Below are 18,924 nucleotides of genomic sequence, written 5' to 3'. Positions count from 1 at the left end.
TCATGGTCTGTATATTTGTTTTATGTGTCCTCTATACAATACAATTCTTAAACAACAAGTCTGCCAGATTACATAGCCACAGTGCCTTGGGACTGCCTGCCTCTGGATATAAATTAGGCACATCAGGAGTCAGGTCAGACAGGAAAGCAATTGTGTAAAGAATTGCCAAAGACAGTCTGAGAATAATTCAGAAATGTCTGACCAAAATGTTGCAACAGTATAAAAGATACATTAATTCAGAATATATTTGCACATTTAAACGATTGGAGATGTTGCAACAGTGAGTTCAAAATATTCAGTGCATTACTACCTTTTTTTGTGAGTAATATGCTGTAAAAGGTGGGAATGAGCCTCCAAAATAGACTTTGTTTTCTGTTGGAATTTTTTTTTTAAAAGTGCATTTAAAAGGGAAATGATCAATGACAACTTTGTCACAGCTGCAGATCTTCAGTATGCGTACCTGAAAACTATTTACTACCAAGAAATCTCAATTCAGTGGATGTTTTTGTATTGATAAACTGCCTTTGGAATATGAGGAAAAGTGGATCATGAAGTGGCTCGGTGAAAAAAAACAAGCTAATTAAACACGGAAATGTTTAGGTGTCGGAGGCCAAAATGTGAGGTGCACTTTCGACTAACTGTGTTTTAAGTGGAATTTTTGACCCTAGTAAGACGTGGACCTTCACTAAACACACTTATTACACCACTTAGCACTGAAATGGGGGAAAGCAGTGCAAAGCTTTTTGCTAAAGATGTTCATGGCGTCAGCATTAAAAGGTGTGCTTATGTTTGCCTGACTGTGATTTGCAACGTGATTTAACGTGCCTCAGTCAGTGAATCAAAATCCAAACCATGACATGGTTGTCCAAACATTGTGTCCACTCAGCTGTTTGTTTGGCAGCATCCTGCCCAGTAATCCTGTCTCAGATGGTACAGAGAGCAGAGAGCTAAGGAAGGACCAAAGCAGCAGCTCATTCTTGCAGCCCTCCTTTTATATATCAGGCCTGCTGAAATCCCATTAAACTTTTATGGAACATAATTCAATCCGCTCTGGCAGACAAACACCAAACTTGGTGCTAAGCCATTACTCTTTGATTTGTGCCCCTGTCATTGACAGAGTGCAGTAATTTTGACTTGAACATCCTCTAGGCTCACAGTTTTCATCAGAATTACTTTCTGCCGTTACAAGGCTAACCTGGGCTCATTGAACAACAAAACACAGCTACTATACCTCGTAATATTAATTATATTGTCTCCTCTTCCTGCGTATTGCGTTTAACATCAGAATGAGACTAAGCTGGCCTGGATGAGTGTGTCTTTCCTACTTTTAGAGGGGCTTTGTGCTGCGTTAAACTGTTTCACCCAGCCGCATTTTGATTCACGTTCCAGAGCCGGGCCTCCTGGCATCGGAAATCGGGAGCAACGGCCTGCTCGCGTGCTCCGAGCAGTTCCAGCATCTCTCGTTGCCTTCGCCACCGCTCCTTGGTGTGTAGTTCAGGTTTTAAAAGATGTATTTACAAAAGTAGTATTGTGGGAAGACAAGAAAACAGCTCTATAATCATAAACAGTCTTTCTCTCCAATAGTGTTTTATGTGTGGTAGCGTGGCTTTCCAGCGTTAGCCTGCAGCGTGCTCGCTTACTTCTTTCTCCTTCCGGAATCAATCTCAATCTGAAACAATCCTCCATCAATCTCTTACTCAATGAATCTCTTCCACAAGTCGGCAATGGCAAAATGGTCAAATCAACATCCACAAACATTTGAATTGTCCCTGATACCAAGCTTAATTAAGCTTTCAGCTTCTCTGCGTGATTGCTCAACACATTTGGATTCATTTTTAAGTGCTTGCCTCTAAAAACCTCTATCAGCAATATACTGTAGCTTTTTCTCCATTTGTTGCCATCAGGGGGTTAACATGATCTATTACATATTCTTACACACACTGTGGGAGCTCATATAGTTAATTGGACCCTAATGCGTTCATATGTCTATTACATATGGCCATACAACATGCAGTACAACATCATTTTACAAAAAAAACGTTACCTTAGGTGAGGGTTGAAAACCATGTCATTTTCTAAAGTGATCACTGATAACAATGCTGGTGTAATCTGTAAAGCATAAACAAAACAGCTTCCTCAGTTGATTTTACTGTATGAAACAAGTGTGTACCTGCAGTCATTGCGATCAGGTCAATGCTTTCTTTCAACAGCCAACGACTCAGATGTTACAGAAAAGTCAATGTATTACTGCGTCGAGGGCAACCATCTTTCTCACTAAATGTAAGACAGTCGATTTTGCCCTTGTGGAGTGCCACGTATTGACAGAGTTTCCTTAAATGAAAGCACATTCAAGAACAGCCCAATAAAAAAGATTTATTCTTAAAGGAGGACTTTAAATGAATTGGGCCATTTCAAGTCTTACCAGCTGTTGTTAAGGGTTGTGAACTCACATTAACATTGACCATGTTTTTTTTTTCCATTTCATATAAAACACAACAATAGATATCTAGCTGCTATATTTAGGGTACGGCTGAGATTGCAGGGATACGATCATTTTGTATGTGTAATCCTAAACCAAGACTATTATTTGATATATAGCCTGTAATTCTTACATGAAAGGCTCTAAAACAGATGCAGCACACTGTGGTGTATGCTTTGTGGGAAATTATAGAAAAATAACCGACCCCTGAAGAGGTGTAGACTAGTGTAGAAATCTAGTATAGCTCTCAACAGCATACATTTGAGAGCTATACTGGATTTCTAAATGATGTACAGTAGCTCTACTATACTACACTAGTATATATATAGACTAGTGTAGTAGTCTATATATATATATATATATTCTTATTGGAAATTAGCTATTTTTTTCACATGTTCACACCCTTTCTTTCCAGGTTTACAAGAGTCCAAATGATTCATTCTCCAACCTCCACGTTCTGTTTCAGACCAGCTTTCTTCCTTGTTGTGGTAGCAACTTAAATCTTGAACTTGAGCTTCATTTTAGCTCCGCAATTGAGGGGTGTCTCAGGATTGAGTGGTCTCATAAGCAGAGGAGGGACTCATTTCTTGGAGGAACGTGAATAAGATGTGTTTTCTCTTACCTGGGAACCACTTGAAACGTTAATTAGGACTGTCCCTTGCTAAAGTGAGCACCGGTAGTAATTGGATCATTCTAAAAATTGAAGATGCCATGGGTTGTCATAATTATTTGTTTCCTGTGATGCATATTTGGGCTATTCAGGTGAGTGATGAAATGGGAGTATAGCTCACACAAGGATGAATGTGTAAATCATGCGACACACATACGCATAAATACAACATAGAGTGGAAATGCTGAGAAGAGTGGACTGATAGGATTTGAGACCTAAAACTTTGACTCGACTTGATGCACGTGGTTAATATAAGGACTTGAAATAATAGACTATGTAACAATTACATAATGGTACACAGATTCCATATGAGTTTAATGTATATTTTATTTATTCCCTTTATGTTCAGAATGTTTTGATGAGTGTCACTGCAACCATGTACAGTGTCACTGGTCATGTCATGTACTGTTTTCTATTCCTCTTTTTTCTTCTTTTACGTTTCATTACCTGTTTTATATGTTTTAATGTTTTGTGTGTTGTATGTTATGTTGTGGTCTACAAAGTTTTAAGGATGTCCTGCCTCTTAGACTGTAAAACTAGTTTACCTATGGGTACCAATAAAGTAACCTAACCTAACCACACAATTTATTATAGTGCAGCATACATTTATCTGGTACTACATGTAACTGATTTCAATCATTGATGTTCATGCAGGTTGGAATTTTGTGTAGTGTATTGCTGTGATTGGTTTGTTTCAACCATATTTTCTAACTAATCATATATGCCTATTTATATATATATGCCTATATATGCCTATTTATATATATATGCCTTTTTATTTAACCTCAGGCAGTTCAACACTTACCTTTGTACCATTTTAAGCTATTCATTGGCACAGGTGTCAAGTAACGAAGTACAAATACCTTACTTAAGTAGAAATTTTGGGTATCTATACTTTACTGGAGTAATTATTTTACAGCATACTTTTTACTTCTACTCCTTACATTTTCACGCAATTATCTGTACTTTCTACTCCCTACATTTTAAAAATAGCCTCGTTACTCATATTTCAGTTTGGCTTGTTTTCATTCCAGCTCGTCAGTCATCGTTCAAAAAAACATAGAAAAAAACCTATCCAAATTGCTCCATCCGGAGAGAGTGAATTTGATTGTGGTTGGATGAGAAGTATAAACATAGCTATTCCGACACCCTATTGGTTTGTACGCGATCCATAACACCTGTACAGACCCGGTGCTAATACGCCACCGGTGCCTTAACGACCGTTATCTACCGGACCGAATAGCAACACGGATGTCGGTGCCTTAGGTGCCTGCGCGATGCTCCGAAAACAGACGTTAGAGGGAACTGAACATCGCCGCACGGGACGCTAGTCAACACTAGAGTTGGAAGCAGGTTAGCCTAGCGTTAGCTAGAAGATGGAGTAAACATGATAAAATGCTGAGAGCTAAACGGTGTAAAAGTGTGTCTATATTTCACTGGAGAGGAGTCTGACACCAGACTGTAGCTGCCGTTGTCTGAAAAACACAGAAGAGATGTAGCCTACGTGTCACCTTTTTCAGCCCTTCTGAGTTTGCAGGTATGATTTTAATATACTGTAACATTATTATAGTCATATGATTTTGTCCCCGCGTTTTAGAGTTAAGCTGTTGTCCTTAACGGCATTTCCCCCCCTTACATCAGGGGTCTTGAACGTTTTTTAAGCCAAGGACCCCTTAACTTAAAGTGAGATGTAGCAGGGACCCCCTAACCTGACTCCGCCAGATGGATTGCTTCGCATTTGCTCAGCATATCCATCTGGGAACTTTCCGTTGGAGAACTTTTGGGAAGGGGAGGAAATACTGGTTAGCTGATTGGATGAACCATCTGTTTATCACCTATGTTGGTGATAGACGGGCCAAATCAACCAATCAGACCCACGAATCGTATGAAAATACAACCACAAGCCCGCCCCTGCTGCTGCAGGCAAAGCATAGCTCGTTAGCTCAGCATGCAAGCAACATGTCGGTAAAGGAGATTTGCCGTTTGTGTAACGAGCATTTAGGAATAAAAGGCACCATTTCAGGTTCCCGGACCATATTCCAAAAGAAGGATCCAAGAGAAAAAAAGCATTAGCGAGCGGCTAACAGAATTAGGGCTACCGCTGTCTGAAAATACTGGTTAGCTGATTGGATAAACCATCTGTCTATCACCACCTAACCCACCTCAAAACCAACGCTGATTGGCCCGGTCGTTTGACTAACGGCTCCAAATGTTCTCTGCCTCAAGATGCCAGACTGATCTGCGAGTGGAAAACTGGAGCTCGCAAGATCAAGACGGTCTCACGAGGCTAGGGACCCCCTACATATTGTATGAAATTAAGTTGCATATTAAACTGGGCCTACAATAACTGTTAGGGTAACCTAAAGCCTTCTTACGTACCTTTTTTCATAAGCTATTAAAATATTAATTGTTGGCATGATTTTATAAATCATATTTTAATGTTACATACTGTATGTGACATACTGTATGTGGCACAGTAAATCTAGGATTAACTGTATCTGTGGGCTGATATCTTAGTGACTACTTTACCTATAGGCCGGTAAGCCTATCATCAGTGGGAATTTATATTTGCTAATAATATGTTGGAATTATGTTAAGGCATTTTCTTTTTCTTTTTTTTTTAAAGACTCAAAAATTTACAATAATTTGGAGGCCCCCCTGCAATGACTCTGAGGACCCCCTGTTGAAGATCTCTGCCTTACATTACTTTTACTTTTATACTTTAAGTAGTTTTGAAACCAGTACTTTTACTTAAGTAAAAAGCTTGAGTTGATACTTCAACTTCTACAAAAGTCTTTTCAAACCCTAGTATCTATACTTCTACTTGAGTAATGAATGTGAATACTTTTGACACCTCTGTTCATTGGACTTGAACTGCTAAAATAATAATCAATAAAAAAAAATAAAAAAATAAAAAAATTGGGGTGTTCTAAAACTTTTGACCAGTAGTGTGCAGTAGTAGGCATACAGGAGGTCCACATTTTAATCTAATAATAGTATATAAAGTTACATTTAAATGCATTGAAAAAAAAAGTTTGAAGGTAAAATATGCTCAGTTTTGAAAGGTTGAGGCTTAAATACTTCATAATTGTAATGCTCATCATTCAGAAACCTGAATGACTTGCATTTTGACTTGGCTATTTGCTGATTAAGACTTTTGATGTGACTTGGATCAAAAAGCTTTAAAACAGCTGACAAAAGAAGTATAACAAAGTATGCTAAATTCTTTCAGGTGAAAAGGAAGGGTTTGAACATTTGTAAAGAGAAATGTGTTTCTACAGTATAAATAAAAACTATATGTGACAAAATACTGAAGAATATATGAATTCAGACAGGCAGATCAAAATAGAAGCTAAGAGAAAGAATATAAATAGTAGGATGGATCACATATTTTCCTCTCCAAACATTTTCCTTTCCAAATAAAAAAGTGCCACTTTCACTGTTTTTTCACTGTTAAAGCTGCACAATATTGTCAGCTGAGACCCAAGAGAAAATGCCGTCCTTTCTATCAGCCGGGAGAAATAACAATGATTCTGCTTGTCACTGTTTATATTCCCCCCACCACCAACAACGCGGATAGAGTGGACGCACTTTGGGATCTTTATAACGCCATCAGTGAGGAACAGACAGCCCTCCCAGATGGATTTTTCATCATTGCTGGGGACTTCAACCACACAGATATCCCCCATTTCCATCAACATGTGAACTTTTCCTTTCCTTGAGCCTCTTTCTGTGTACCCCAGGAAAAATAGCTGCTGTCCTTGTTTAAGCTAATGGGGGATCCAAATAAAATAAAAAAAAAAGTACAAGGATTCAGGTGAGACATGTAAGAAATAAAAAATGCTACAAGATTCTTAATTGTGCCAAACATCTTCCAGAAAGTAACACCCTGGACTTGGTTTACACCTCACACAAACGTGCATACAAGCCTTTCCCCCTCCCGACCCCTCTGACCACATCAGTGTCATGCTAATAGTTATTATTATATTTATACCTGCAAACAGACCAAAGGTAAAAGTCACCAAACCAGTTCTGAAGCATACGTGTGTGGCCAGACAGGGCATCTGCTGCACTTCAGGACTGCTTTGACACCACTGACTGGAATATGTTTAAAGGCTTTGGCTACACACCAGCTGCCTGGAGAGAACAGGGGTGAGAATGATGACACCGTTGCAAATGCGATGATGATTGGCTGGGTGGGCGGATGCCCTGCTCATGCTGTCTCACCGCACGCACTGACTACCACTAAACACAAGACAGTGACAATAGCAACGAGCCAGGGAAATTCAAAGGTAGCGTTCTTGAACTGGAGTACCAGCACTACTTCTCGCTCATTGAAATTAAAGACAAGAATGTTTATGTAACATGCACACTATGCCCAGGAAAAAAGACAATGTGGTAACTGAGTTACTAACTCAATTACTTTTTGGGAGAAGTAATTTGTAACTGTAACTAATTACTTTTTTAAAGTAAGATGACCAACACTGGATTCAAACAGCTTAGCTTGTTGAATATTAATGAGAACTGGCTAGAATGGCTTGAAACAAGGTAACCAAGGCATTTTTTCCACAAAAAATGTTACAGAGTCCATGGTAGGACTTCAGACATTACCACAAAGTAATGAAATACATGTGGCAGGGCACCTTTAAGCAGACAGCTACCTATAACAATCATACAGACATTGAGGAGTATTTGGACACTGTTACTTGTAAATTAGCAAATGCATTGTTGATACAACCACCACCGGAACCATCACAACACGGGCTAACCAGAAGCCATGGCTGACAGGAAAGGTCCTAGGGCTATTGAGGGCCAGGAACGATGCCTTCAAAGTTGGGGACATAGATGGCCTGAGAACAGCAAGGGCCAACCAGTCTCATGGCATCAAGTTAGCCAAATTCAGCGACACAAAAAAAAATAACCAGACATTTTAAAGACAGCAGAGATGCACGGAGCCTGTGGTGTGGTATGGTATCCAGGTCATCATGCACTACAAACCTGCGGCAGCAACACCTCTCTGCTGAATGACCTCAACAGCTTCTTTGCCAGGTTTGAAGCACACAAAAGCATGCCCCCACCGAAAACTAACACTCCCTCCCCACGACCAGGCTCTGTGTCTGACTGCAGCCAGCGTGAAGAGAACCCTCTCTATGATCAACACCCACAAGGCTGCAGGTCCGGACAAGTTCCCTGGTTGTGTGCTGAAGGACCATGCAGAGGAGCTCAAAGATGTCTTCACTGACATCTTCAACACTTCTCTGAGTCAGAGAGAGCCCCCTCATCCATTGTTTCCTTCTATAGGGGCACCATTGAGACCAGCTGTCCAGCTGCATCACTGTGTGGTACGGGAGCTGCACTGCCAACCGTAAGACCCTGTAGAGCATAGTGAAGGCTGCTGGGCGGATCATTGGTGTCTCACTCTCCTCACTACTGGACATTTACCAAACCCGCTTCACCCGCAAAGCAACCAGCATTGTGGGTGACCTCAGCCACCCCTCACACAGCCTCTTCAACCTCCTGCTATCTGGGAGACGGTACCGGAGCATCCAAGTCTGTTCCACCAGACTGGCGAACAGCTTCATTCCCCAGGCTGTCAGGAAGCTCAACACCCTCTCCTCTCTCCCTCCCCTCCTCTCTGCCCCCAAGAATGTTGGACGCTGAACCACTTATTTGTATATATTACTTATCTTTATTTAAATCTTTATTTGCAAATATTTCTTACGTATTTTCAATTCCTCTGTATGTCTGGCACATATTGCAGAATTGACAAATAAAGTTGACTTGACTTGAGAAAGGGAAATGGAGAGAGGGCAGTGAGACCATCACATAAATGGCTTTATTTTATTTTACACCTTTGTCACCCCCTCTCTTGCCCACTCTCTGCCTTATTGGGTTAATTTCCGAGGAAAATGACAAATTACTAATGTGGAAGCCTAATTTGTTCTTATCTCCACAGTGCAGGTTCCTTCATAGCGCGACCATATTGCCAGTGACCACAGTCAACGTGAGGCAAAAAAAGGGTAAATGAAGCCAACAAATAATGCAAACACGGCTCGGAGTAAATTGTCAGTGAAAAACAGCTTCATGTTTTCTTGCTGCCTGGAAATATCATGCAGGGTGGTTGCAGCAGCTGTATTGGCGTCATGCCTCCCAGAGACATGGTAACCCAATAAACCATGACACGCATGGCCGCTAATTTGATTCAAGACACCACCTGAATCCTTATGACATTCTCTGCGCAAGCTTATATAAAGCCGCAAAGAACCAAAAAAGTGTGTTTTTTCTCTAAATCTGGATTTAATGGGCCAATGTGGAAACATTCCTGGAAGATGTTTGGCACAATTAAGAATCTTGTAGCATTTTTTATTTCTTACATGTCTCACCTGAATCCTTGTACTTTTTTTTTTATTTTATTTGGATCCCCCATTAGCTTAAACAAGGACAGCAGCTATTTTTCCTGGGGTACACAGAAAGAGGCTCAACTAACATTTCCATAGTCATGCTGCTATCATGCAGGATACATTTTGCTAATAAATAAACATGACTATATCAAGTATAACAAATGTTAAATTGTCTCAAATTGTAGCAGTAGACCATAAACAACCTCATTTAGAATTAACACAGTGGTAAATGTGCCCTAATAGGCCGACCTATATCATGAACTCATTATGCATTCAGCGAGCCTGTAGGTGAGTAATTAATCATCCAGATGGGCACACAATGTAAGCAACAGTCACACTGATCCAACGCCCCCCCTCCTCCTCCTCCTGAACTCACTGTTTTTGGGTAGTATGCCATAATCCACTAGATGTCAGCATTCTCCCATCCTCTGCACATGTCACCCTGCACAGACTGGCCAAAAAAGTATGTGTTGAATACTTGCCTTCATCATGCTGTCACACACTGGGGGTGCAACACTGTGTCTAACTGTTTGGATGTTTCCACTGTTTTATTACAGTGACACAGTTTAAATAGCAATTACAGTAAGTAAGTAAGTTTTAATCTATGTAGGTACATTGCTCTACCTTATTTTCACATATGCTGAAACTAAAAAAACTTAGCATACTGAATGAAAGCAGTCACATTAAATGCATGGCTGTGTTATTAAGAATCCTTATTGACTACATTACAGGAAAAGTGTCAATTTGAGGTTTTGAAGTTATGTCCTGCCTTATTACAGCACACCTACACACAGTACACATTATTGTTAAGGCATCTATTACAAGCTATTGTCTGTTTTTGTCTGCCTGCCAATTGCTATTATTTCTGGTTGGCATGAGGTGACACACACGTGTCATGTAAGGAAATCAGAGGTCGTAGTACTTCCAGTAAGGCTGGGCTGTGTGTGTGTCTTAGCATTGTTTCCTTCCCATTGTTTTATTCTCTTCTATTACAGGAAGGCCCTGTGCCCTATCCTGTTGAGTTCCCTGCAGTACAATCTATGCAAACACCTCTTATCTTTGAATAAGTATTTCTTTTTTTTGCATAAATAATGACAACTTCCTTAAGTTTTGCATGTGCATTCAGAACAAACTCACTGCATCCAACAGGCCTACAACCGAGGACATCTGAAATTGTCTACCATCTGATCTGAACCTTCTCTGTACACTTGCAAACTTCCTCACATTTTTTTTTTAATTTTCAAGTGTTTGTTGGTTCTGCACTCAAATGACCCTGCAGTCATTTTCTCTTCCTGCTTTTTTGGAGAATTACCATGAAAACTGTCACTTTCGAACAGGGATGTATTGTCTTAAAACTGTGGGGTTTGTTCCAAACCTTTTCTGCAGAGGCAGAAAGTTAAAGTTGACTGGGGACTTTTATGTGGTAGCTGTCGTGGCCCATGTGTCGTAGGATGAAAATTCCTTTGTTTAGTGTTTGTAATGCCTTTTTGACCCATTTTTGATCTCTTCATGTGGATGCAGAACAATGGCCCACATTATAGTCTTTTTGCTGTCTGTGGGGGTGAACAACATCTCCCTCTCAAAGCTGCTCTGAGTCATATACTTATACAGTAAACAAACAAACAATCATGCAGTGTTTCCAAATAGGACTCATATAGTAAATAGTAAATAGTTTATATTTACACATCTAACATCTGTTGACCTCTACGTCTGCTGAGTACCATTTTTGGATTGAGCGCCTTCAGTTTGGCTCAGCTGAGATGTGTTTGTTAATTCCCGTAGACATATGCCCGCTTCCAAAACAAACAGCGCTGTGGGCTGGGCACTGTGTGCCTTTTACTGTCTTGATCCACTTTGCCTGTGCACTCCACTAGCAATGCAAGGTCCCTCCCACTGGAATTCAACAAAGGGGCCCTAAACACCCCACCGTAAATCTCGTTGTACTGCGTGCCCCTCGGGAATGAAGCAAAAGTCAAGCCAAGATGGGAAGGGCCAACATGAGCTCATTGTTGCTATCCCTGCCAACCCTACTGCCCGCCACACACCATCCAATTTCTATGCACCCCTCCTTCCCTCTGTCTCTACTATCTTCCAATGGAAACAGACAGGAGCTTGGATTTGGGTTAGATGGGGTCGTCAAATGTACTCCAGGCTGCAGCCAGGTGTTAGAGTAAAGAAATATGAACGCCAATGCGTTTAAAGTTTGTGTTTCCACACATCTGTCCAATTCTGGTCTCTGTTCTTATTCCTCTTCTAGGAAACAGAGTAAGCCTGACACACATTTTTTAGGGTTTTGTAGCCAAACCATTGAGAGTTTAATGGGTAAAGGTTACCTCAGGCTATGAACACATAACTACCAATCCTTCACTGACTCACGCTTCCACCCAGCCAATAAGCTAAGTTACACATGCATGCTCTCAGAGATTCTCATTAGGCAGGTGGTCATGATTCATATAAAATGGTTAAATGGGTTATGTAAACTGCAGCCACAAATGTACAGTACATTTTCTCGAGTTAAACAGAAGTGCGGTTGATAAAATCTCCCTTTAAGGTCAGTTCCACAATGAAGGATATTTTTTCTGAAGAAGCCTTTAAGACGTGAAGAAGTGTATTTAGCCCATATAAAGCATATACATTTTAACTAGAAAATGCATTTCCTGCAGAAAATGCTTGAATGCTGAAAAGCTAAGTTGCTAAAGCTAAATTGGATCGCTGGCATAATTGCGTGAGAAGAGGGTGAAGTAGTGAGAATAGATGGAAACGTGGGAATGGTTTTAATTAGTATGAATTTTATATATCACACATACACTACTGGTCAAAAGTTTTAGAACACCCACATTTTTTTTGTTTTTTATTGAAATTTTAGCAGTTCAAGTCCAATGAATAGCTTGAAATGGTAGAAAGGTAAGTGGTGAACTGCCTGAGGTTAAAAAAAAGTCTAGGTTACCCAAAACTGAAAAATAATGTACATTTCAGTATATTACAAAAAGGCCTTTTTCAGGGAACAAGAAATAGGTTAACAACGTAAAGCTGTTCTGCAGCAATGGAGGTTGATCAAGCTTTGAAAGTTGGTGCTACCAATTCCCACAGGTGTTCCAACTTGTCTGGATTACTTGCAACACCCTCTGTTTGTATAAAAGTATTGTTGGAACACACTGTGGTACCGTACCCTCGTGAGCATTATTTGAACAGTATTGTACTGCAGAACGTAGTGTGTTGCTATAAAAATGACAGGAAAAAGGTAATTAACAATGGAAGAGAGACAGAACATCATAACACTTAAGAATGTTGGTCTTTTCTACAGAGAAATTGCAAAGAAAGTCAAGGTGTCAGTGAGTACAGTATTCTTCACCACCAAAAGGCACTTAGAAACTGGGGGAAACTGTGACAGGAAGAGGTCTGGCAGACCCAAAGCCACAACAGAATCAGAAGACAAGTTTCTGAGAGTCAACAGCTTGCGTGATAGGCGGCTCACAGGACAACAGCTTCAAGCACAGCTTAATAGTGGTCGTAATAAGCAAGTCTCAGTTTCAACTGTAAAGAGAAGACTTCCAGCTGCAGGTTTGATAGGTCGAGTTGCAGCGAGAAAGCCATTGCTGAGACGTCAGAATAAGAAACAGAGGCTTGCCTGGGCCAAGAAACATCATCAATGGATTACTGAAGACTGGAAGAAGGTGCTATGGACTGATTAATCAAAATTTGAAATCTTCGGTTGATCACGCAGTATTTTTGTACGGAAAAAGTGAAAGCAAAGCAACCTACAAGTGCCACACATTTATGGGAACTTTTGCAACAGAGTTGGGAAGAACTTTCTGAAGAATATTTGATTTCCATTGTAGAAAGAATGCCACGAGTGTGTTCAGCTGTTATATCTGCCAAAGGGGGCTACTTTGATGAGTCAAACATTTAGAATACATTTTGGTTTATAAATTGATTCCATGATTATTTTTTAACTTAAATTATTCATTTATTCTATTCTTTCATTTCAGAGTACAATAAGACATTGAACTGCATGAATTTCAATACAAACCTGGAAAAATTGGGGTGTTCTAAAACTGTGTGTGTGTGTGTGTGTGTATATATATATATATTATATAAATAATACATTTATTAATGTTATTATAAATACACAAATATGCATAATATACTGTATACATAATTAATATAAATCAATTGTAATGTTGTTATTGTTCATATTACTGTCTGTAATTGTAAAAGTGTGATGTCTTGGTATAGGAGAACAGCAACTGGTCCTTCCAGCTGTAATCAAACTTTGCCCTGGCTTTGATGTTTAATTATCACACCTGTTTATAAACTACCTGCTAAACTTCCCATCAAAGAAGCCTCAAAAAAGCCTAAACAATACGTGTCGTCAATATAATGACTTCACCGTGAGCGCCTGAAAGCATTTGTGAAAGTATTGGTATATAATTTGTGTGGATAAAAAAATGTGGGCATATCAACAATTTAAGAAACTAGTGCTTTCGTCCAGAAATGTTGAGGATGTTTTCCAAGGGCTGTCAATGAAGGAATGCTTGGGACTCTTGTCATTTGGAGAATCCAAAGCGAAATGTACAAGTCATATTGCTTAAATGGTATATTTACGTTTTGATGTATAAATGGGGTATGAGAAGTAAAAATTGTGGCCGTGAGAGCAAGTTAAAACAATTTTATCTCTCCACTGCACTGTAGTTGTGACGTCATCCAAAATGCCCTTAAAAACGCAGAAAAACCATAAAGAAGCACTAAACTTAAACAGTGATAACACAAAAGCTGTATGTTCAATTCAATAGTTGTAGTATAGTATGTTGAAGAAAGTGATACAAATTCATAGTATAGTATGTCAAAGAAAGCTGGAAGAACATGCAAACTCCACACAAAAAGGCAGAGCCTGGACTGGGTATCAAACCAAGGGTCACCGTCTAAACTACTTACCTGCTGGTGTAGTTGGAGAGTTGCTAACCACTGAGCCGCTGTGCAAAAAAAAGGTACGTTGAAAAAAGTCAGCATAGTATGTCAAAAAAAGTGATAAAAAAGTCTATATATATAGTATGTTGAAAAAAGTCATAAAAAGTCATAGAATAGTACTTTGAAAAATGTCATGAAAAAGTCATAGTATAGTATGTTGAAAAAAGTCATTAAAAATTCATAGTGTAGTATGTTGAAAAAGTCATAAAAAAGTCATAGTATGGTATGTCAGAAAAAGTCGTCAAAAGTCTTAGTATAGTATGTTGAAAAAGTCATAAAAAAGTCATAGTTTAGCATGTCAAAAAAAGTCATAAAACAGTCTTAGAATAGCATGTCAAAAAAGCGTATGTGCGTAGAACAAACCTTCTGTGCCACCAACGAAGTTACCCTTTGAACTGTTCTTTTGGCTTATTCGACTTCTTCATTTTGGGTGTGAAACCTCAAAACAAACAGGCCATTATCAGGTTGGAACCCATGACCACTGGGGTCTTCCAAGTAGCATTATATCACACTGACCCAGCTTATTTTTTTTTTTTTTTTTTGGGGGGCATTTTAGCCTTTAATGGAAAGAACAGATAGATATAAAAGGGGAGAGAGAGGGGGATGACATGTAGGAAAATATCTCAGGTTGGACTCAAACTCAAACCCTGGACCTTCATGTGTACCTGCTCTACCAACTGAGCTAACTGGGCCACAACACATCTTACCTGACACTCTCACCATTGTTTGTAGCATATTTTACTTCTTCATTTTGGGTTTTAGACCTTAAAATACAATGCTCTGCACAGGATTCAAACACACAACCTCTAATCATTAGACAGATCACCAGGTTTTTATCACACAGAACTATATGTGAAGCTTGGAAGTCTTCGGTTTGATGTTGTATTTATTGTTTAACATTACTGAGGACATGAATGATACTCATGATATTGTTTTTCGAAAAATGTCACAAGAAGTCATAATATAGTATGTCGAAAAAAGGCATAGTATAGCATGTTGAAAAACCCTTATTTACCTAGAACAAACCTACCGTGCCACCAACAAAGTTACACTTCAAACTGTTTTAGACTTTAAAATGTAATGCTTCCCCAAGGGTTTGAACCCACACCCTTCAATCTTCAGACAGATCAACAGGTAGTTATCACACTGAGCTATATGTGAAACTTTAAAGGAGCTGATTTGATGTTGTATTTATTGTTTAACATTACTAAGGACAGAAATTATTAAAGTAATTATTAGATATTGTTTTTCAAAAAAGTAAAAAAAAAAAAAAAAAAAAGTCAGAGTATAGTATGACGAAAAAAGTAATTTTATGGTATGTTGAAAAAATAATAGTATAGTTTGTTGAAAAAAGTCAAGGTTTAGTATGTCAACAAAAAGTCTTAGTGTAGTATGTTGAAAAAGTCATAAAAAAGTCTAAGTATATTATGTCGAAAAAAGTCCTAGTATAGCATGTTGAAAAAACCTCATGTCCCTAGAACAAACCTACCGTGCACCAACAAAGTTACACTTTGAACTGTTCTGTTGGCGTATTTGACTTCTTCATTTTGGGTGTGAAACCTCAGAACAAACAGCCCATTATCAAGTTGGAACCCATGATTCAGCATGTCCTACCGACATTATCCCCCCTCGCCTTTTTAAAGAGGTCTGGACAACTATAGGGCCAACTGTCCAAAAAACAGCAGTCTGACTTCAGGAATTGTCCCAGCTTATTGTAAGGAGGCAACTGTTGTACCTCTAATTAAAAAGCAAAATCTGGACTCTACCATTTTAGCTATCTACCGACCGATATCAAAGCTTCCTTTTATTTCTAAAATCTTAGAAAAAACGTTTTTTGCACAATTACAATCCTATTTGGATACAAATGGTATTTTAGAAATTTTTCAGTCTGGTTTTAAAGCTTTTCATAGTACCGAGACTGCACTCTTAAGAGTTTTTAATGATCTTTTATCAACTACAGACCGTGGGGACTCAGTTATTCTTGTGCTTTTAGACCTCACTGCTGCTTTCGACACAATTGATCACACTATTCTGATCTCTCGCCTAGAACACTGTGTAGGCATCCATGATACTGCCCTGCAGTGGTTCAGATCGTATTTATCTGACCGATTTTTTTCTGTAAAACTTGGTGACTCTACATCATCTATAGCTCCCCTTCTCTGTGGAGTCCCTCAAGGCTCAGTTCTTTGACCACTAATGTTCTCTTTATACCTTCTCCCTCTTGGAAATATTTTAAAAAAACATGGTATTTCCTACCATCTTTATGCGGATGACTCGCAAATCTACTTACCACTGAGAAGAGATGCAAACGGTTCCCTGACTCCTTTACTTGAATGTCTCAAGGATATTAAAACCTGGATGTCTTTTAATTTTTTAAATTTAAACGAAGAAAAAACTGAGATCATTGTGTTTGGACCCAGCCGGGTTTGTGACTTCACTCCCGTAAACCTTGGTTCCCTGCAGCAATATGTAAAGCCAGTAGTTACCAATTTAGGCATTAAAATTGATAGTGATTTTAAGCTTGACAAGCAGATAAACATGGTGGTTAAATCTAGTTTCTATCAATTGAGGCTTTTAGCTAAAATTAGTTTTATCTTTTAAAATTTTTGAACAAGTGATTCATGCTTTTATTTCGACCCGTTTGGACTACTGTAATGCACTTTACATTGGCGTGAACCAAACTTCCCTTTCACGCCTACAGTTAGTCCAAAATGCAGCTGCTCGTCTGCTAACAGGAACCCGGAAACACCAACACATTACTCCCATCTTGGCCTCACTCCACTGGCTCCCTGTATATTTTAGAATACATTTCAAGATCTTATTGTTTGTTTTTAAGTCGCTAAATGGGTTGGCACCTCAGTACATTTCTGAGCTCCTGCACATTTATACCCCGTCAAGGTCATTGAGGTCTGGGGATCCACACTTTTAAATCTCGTTTAAAAACTTATTTTTATTCCCTGGCCTTTGATTCACAATGAGAGCTGCTGTGGTCTTTGTTGTCGCTGTCATTTTATTTATTTTGTTGTTATTTTTTTTTTATATTTTTTATCTTTGTAAAGCACTTTGGTAACCTTGTTGTTTGTTTAAATTGTGCTATATAAATAAAGTGGATTGGTACCCATGATGACTAGGGTCTTTTAACAAGCATTATATCACACTGTCCAGTCTTATCTGACACTCTCACCACTGTTTGTAGCATATTTTACTTCTTCATTTTGGGTTTTAGTCCTTTAAGTATATTGCCTTTTAAGGGTTTGAACACACAACCTTAAATCTTCAGGGACAGCACCAAGTATTTATCACACTGAGCTACATGCTAAGTCTGGAAGGCTTTGGTTTGATGTTATATTAATTGTTTAACATCACTGAGGACAGAAAATGATAGTCACAGTATAGTATGTTGAAAAATGTCATAGTATGGTATGTCGAAAAAATCATAGTATAGTATGTCGAACAAATTCATAAAAAAGTCATAGTATAGTATGTCGAACAAATTCATAAAAAAGTCATAGTATAGTATGTCAAAAATAGTTGTAGTATAGCATGTTGAAAAAAGCGATAAAAAGTAATAGTATAATATGTCGAAAAAAATGCTTAAAAAGTAATAGTATAGTATATAAAAAAAAGCCATGGTATAGTATGTCAAAAACAATTTATAAAAAGTGATAGTATAGTAGGTTGGAAAAAAAAGTGATAAAAAAGTCATAGTATAGTATGTCAAAAAAGTCTGGAAGAACATGCAAATGGCAAAAAAAAAAAAAAAAAAGGCCCAGCACAGACATCGAAACAAGGGTCAGATTCTGCATTGCCTATTTGCTGGTGCTAGTTCGAGTAGTGCTAACAACTTACCACCGTGCCACCAAACAGAGTATATGGAAACAGTCATAGCATAGTATGTTGCAAAAAGCAATAAAAAAGTCATAGTATATTATGTTGAAAAAAGTGATAAAAAAGTCATAGTATAGTATGTCAAAGAAAGTCAGGCAAACTCCACACAAAAAGGTCAGCAAAGACTGGGGTTTGAACCAAAGGCCAGGGTTTGAAATGCCTGCTTGCTGGTGCTAGTTAGAGTAGTACTAGCCACTGAACCAGTGTGCCACCAAACAGAAAATACAGAAACAATCATAGCACATTATGTCGAAAAAAGTCAGTATAGTATGTCGGGGGAAAAAAGTCATGAAAGTCATTGTATGTTATGTCAAAAAAAAGTAAAAAAAAGTCATAGTAAAGTATGCTGAAAAAAGTGATAAAAAAGTCATAGTAAAGTATGCTGAAAAAAGTAACAGTATATTATGTCGAAAAAAGTCAGTATAGTAAGTCATAAAAAAGTCATAAAAAGTCATAGTATAGCACATTGAAAAAAGTGATAAAATAGTATGTTAAAAAAAGTGATAAAATAGTATGTT

General features: G+C 38.5%; 1 long non-coding RNA gene across 1 annotated transcript in view; it reads right to left on the bottom strand.

The window, feature by feature from the left end:
* Positions 1-18,924, bottom strand: part of LOC114570420 (uncharacterized) — a 52,000-nt gene that overhangs the window by 22,476 nt on the left and 10,600 nt on the right. The window lies entirely within an intron of this gene.

This window comes from Perca flavescens, chromosome 15, assembly GCF_004354835.1.
Source record: "Perca flavescens isolate YP-PL-M2 chromosome 15, PFLA_1.0, whole genome shotgun sequence".
Classification (NCBI taxonomy): domain Eukaryota; kingdom Metazoa; phylum Chordata; class Actinopteri; order Perciformes; family Percidae; genus Perca; species Perca flavescens.
This window is presented reverse-complemented; position numbering and strand designations above follow the sequence as displayed.